Source organism: Panthera leo, chromosome B3 (assembly GCF_018350215.1).
Source record: "Panthera leo isolate Ple1 chromosome B3, P.leo_Ple1_pat1.1, whole genome shotgun sequence".
NCBI lineage: Eukaryota > Metazoa > Chordata > Mammalia > Carnivora > Felidae > Panthera > Panthera leo.
In genome coordinates, this window is record NC_056684.1 from 9,356,469 (window position 1) to 9,361,006 (window position 4,538).

Below are 4,538 nucleotides of genomic sequence, written 5' to 3' on the forward strand. Positions count from 1 at the left end.
AGGTGCATGAAACAGAGCAGAGTCTCAGGCACTTTGTTCCTTTTCTTCTAGAGCATGCTATAATCTGTGATTTTTTTTTTTAATGTTTATTTTTGAAGGAGAGAGAGAGAGACAGAGGTTGAGTTGGGGAGGGGCAGAGAAATAGGAAGACACAGAATCTGAAGCAGGCTCCAGGCTCTGAGCTGTCAGCACAGAGCCCGACACAGGGCTCAAACTCACAAACCATGAGATCATGACCTGAGCTGAAGTCAGACGCTTAAACGACTGAGCCACCCAGGTGCACCTATAATCCGTGATTTCTTTTTTTTTTTTTTAATGTTTATTTATTTTTGAGAGAGAGACAGAGTGTGAGCAGGTAAGGAGCAGAGAGAGAAAGACACAGAATCCAAAGCAGGCTCTAGGCTCTGAGCTGGCAGCACAGCGCCTGATATGGGGCTCGAACTCACAAACTGTTAGATCATGACCTGAGCCAAAGTCGAATGCTTAACCGACCGAGCTACCCAGGTGCCCCTATAATCTGTGATTTCTTATATTGCTCTTCATTCCATGGGTCTTAACACCACGTCAGCACCAATACGACACAAAATAAAAACACTGTCCTACACTAGAATAATAGTCTAATAATTTTTACCATCTGCTTTCACAGGGACACAAAATGTAGGTACTGACAGGACATATAGAGGACCAGCCCAACAACCTCTTTATTTCACAAATGAGGACACTCAGGGGACAAGGTAGATGCATGGTTTAGTCCACAGAGCCACTTAATTGAAGATCTGACCCAGAAGCAAGGTCTCCTGCCTAACTTGGGGCTCTGTATCTGATTACCCTATTTCTAGGAGTGGCTGGAAGAGCATGATAAACTACGGATCGAAGAAAGGGGAAGTGTAGGAGGAACTACAACCAGAGTAACAAGCGAGGGTAGGGAAGCCACAGGAAAGACAGAGCCAGAGATGGCAACTTCAAACCACTTATCGTTATTGGGCATGTACTCTCTACCTGCTCAAAGCTACCTGCATTATGGACATTACCATACTTATGCTTACCAGTTCTTTTTTTTTTTAAGTTTTATTTATTTATTTAGAGAGAGAGAGTGCACGAGCAGGAAAGGGCAGAGAGAGAGAGAGGGAGAGAGAATCACAAGCAGGCCTCACAGCAGCACAGAGCCTGTTGCGGGGCTCAATGTCATGAACAGTGAGATTATGATCTGAGCCGAAGCCAGGAGTCAGATGCTTAGAAGACTGAGCCACCCAGATGCCCCCTATGCTTAACAATTCTATAAGATGATTCTTACTATTCTCATTCCAACATGGGAAATCCAAGATTCTTGGAGTTGAGTAAACTTGACCTACATCCTATAGTGAGAAAATAGTGGAGCCAGGTCTGTCTGGCTCCCAGTTTGTAGACATCAGGAGAGTTCAATCTGTCAGCGACATAGTCAAAGCATCCAGAAACGATCTGTCCAGGCAAGTTCATATGCCTGCATGTCCAAGATGAAGCCACAAGGATGGCTCCACAAGATGATGGAGATTTGCTCTGCAGAATGTATTCACTCATTCATTCATTCATTCTCTCTCTTTTTATTTTTCCCCTTCATTGAATAAGCACTAACCCCTGTCCCAGATAATGCTGAGAAACTCCTCCCAGGATTTTTGTGCTGCTGCCCATGTGAACATCCCATCCTCACTCCATTCCATGAAAACCATGGGAATGTCCAAAACATCCAGGTAATAGTTCCAAACCCAAATCCATTATGGACTGAAAAAAAAAAAAAAAAAAAAAAAAAAGGTGCATTGAAATCCTAACCCCCAGTAACTCAAGATATCACCTTAATTGGTGACAAGTTCTTTGCAGATTAGCCAAGCTAAGCTGAGGTCCTTAGAGTGGGTCCTAACCCATTATGAGTGAAGTCCTTATAGAAAGAGGAAATTGGGACACAGACACACACAGAGGGAAGTAATGTGAAGAAGCACAGGGAGAATGCCATGTCAGACAGAGGGTGGGTATGAATCAATTATAAGCCAAGGAACACCAAAGATGGCCAGAAAAACACCAGAAGTAGGAAGAAGCAAGGAAGGGTTTCCTGTAGGTTTCAGAGGGAGCACGGCCCTGCTGATATCTTGATTTCAGACCTCCAGCTTCCAGATCTGTGAAACAATAGTTTTCTATTATGTAAGCCACCAGTGTGAGGCACTTCCTTATGGCAGTCCCCAGCAGGATAATATGGAGGTGCTCCACACACCCTACCCTCAGCCCCTCAAATCCCTCTCTGTCAAGCCTAGAAGCATCTATGCCTATTGCTCAGAGGGCTCCCAGATGCCTTCTGGCAATCAAGCAAGCCCAGCCCTCTATGACTCATCCATGCCTCCATTCTTCTAAATTTCCCAAGTACCATTTCTTTTTTTTTTTTTTAATGTTTATTTATTTTTTGAGAGAGACAGACAGTGCTTGAGCAGGGGAGGGGCAGAGAGAGAGGGAGACACAGAATCAGAAGCATGCTCCAGGTTCTGAGCTGTCAGCACAGAGCCCGACCTGGGGCTGGAACTCACAGACCGTGAGATCATAACCTGAGCTGAATTCGAACGCTTAACCCACAAAGCCACCCAGATGCCCCATTCCAAGTACCATTTCTATGCCAGATACTACCTTGGTTGATGGGGTCACAAACATGGGGGCATAAAATACACACCTCTTATACCAGGGAGCTCATATTTGAGAGGGAGAAGTATGCTCAGAAATTCAGGCAGGTAGCTCAGAGTGCCCTCCACAAAGACGTCGTCAGAGAGGGGATCAGGGAGAGGGCCAGACAGGGCCTGCCTTCTAGGGCTGGGATATGAGGCACCATATCCAAGTCAAACAGAGGCCCAGCCAGCTGAACCGTAGTTCCAGAACCCAAATGAGAGCCAGTGCTTTGGGAAGACAGGACTGGGAAAACTCCTCCTACCTAAGGATTGGTGTGGAAGCCAGGGCAGGAATGGCCCTCTAGTAGGATGACAGACAGCATCACTACTCTAGTGAGAAGCAGACAGGATGTGAGTAGCTTCTCTACCCGCCACACGCCAGGCTGCTCAGAAATCTCACTTGCAGGGGGGATCTTCTCTCCCCAGCGAGCCTGTCCCCATGGTTAAACAAAGGTGCATATTTGCAAGAAACTTGGCAGAGCTATCTCAAATTTGTCAACAATCTTAACAATTTGCATGATGTTACCAATAAAGAGTTGCGACATTGAAAGGAACATTTCTAAGCTCTCAATAATGAAAAGCCAATTTGATCCATCTTGCTGCAGGGAAGACTGAATCATCGTCCTATATGATTTTATGGCCTCTCTCTAAAAATATTACAAAATCATTGTCATGCGAAAAGGAAATTAAAGAATGCACAGCCACAACAGGTAGAGAAGAAAAACATAATGGAGGTGTGCAGGTAGGTAATTAATTAAAAAATAAATAAATACCATGTTCCCTTTCTAGATTGTGTGATATCTAAGCTATTCAGTAGCTTGTTTTGTTTTGTTTTTTTAATTAACACACTGTTTCCAATTTTAGGTCCACAGAAAAATTGAACAGAAAATACACAAAGTTCCCATAAACCCCCTCACGCACATACTCCAGTTGACTTGGCAGCTTTTTTTTACGTTTATTTATTTTGAGAGAGAGAGAGAGAGTGAGTGGGAGAGGGGAAGAGAGAAAGGGAGAGACAGTATCCTGAGCAGCGCACTGTCAGCATGGAGCCCACCACGGGGCACAAACCATGAGATCATGACCTGAGCCAGGATTAAGAGTCAGATGCTTAACCAGACTGAGCCACCCAGGCGCCCAATTTAACAGCGTTTTTTAAAAAAATTTTTTTAATGTTTATTTATTTTTGAGAGAGAGGAGAGAGGGAGAAGGAGAGGGAGAGGGAGAGGGAGAGGGAGAGGGAGAGGGAGAGGGAGAGGGAGAGAGAGAGAGAGAGAAAGCATGAGCAGGGGAGGGGTCTCAGAGAGAGAGGGAGACACAGAATCCAAAGCAGCCTCCAGGCCCAAGCTGTCAGCACAGAGCCCTATGCGGGTCTTGAACTCACAAACTGTGAGATCACGACCTGAGCTGAAGTCGGATGCTTAACCGACTAAGCCACCCAGGCACCCACTCTTTAAAAAAATTTTTTAACGAAAAAATTCATTTTGCACCTAACTTTATGTTTGTAATTTTGTACCCCTCTTCTCAAGAGCACCTCCCACGTCTCACAAGCTTCAAGCCCCACAAAGCCCAGACCAACCTCCCTGGCCGGCCACCCCTTTGGCTGGTTCCATTCTCACTGCACAGGCAGCACACATCACAACCAAGCACCAGCCTACACTGAGAGGGGAACAGCGAGGCAGGAGGCCTGGAACTGGTGCCCCGCTGCCCATGTCCTTCAGACAGCGCTCTGCCACAGGCCTTCAGGCTTCCTCCCCAAGGCCCGGCTGACTCATCTCCACAAGAGAGGTCGTGACTTCACCTGCTCATCTGGCAAAGGGATCATAATGGCAACAGGCCTGTGATCCCCTAGCCACATGC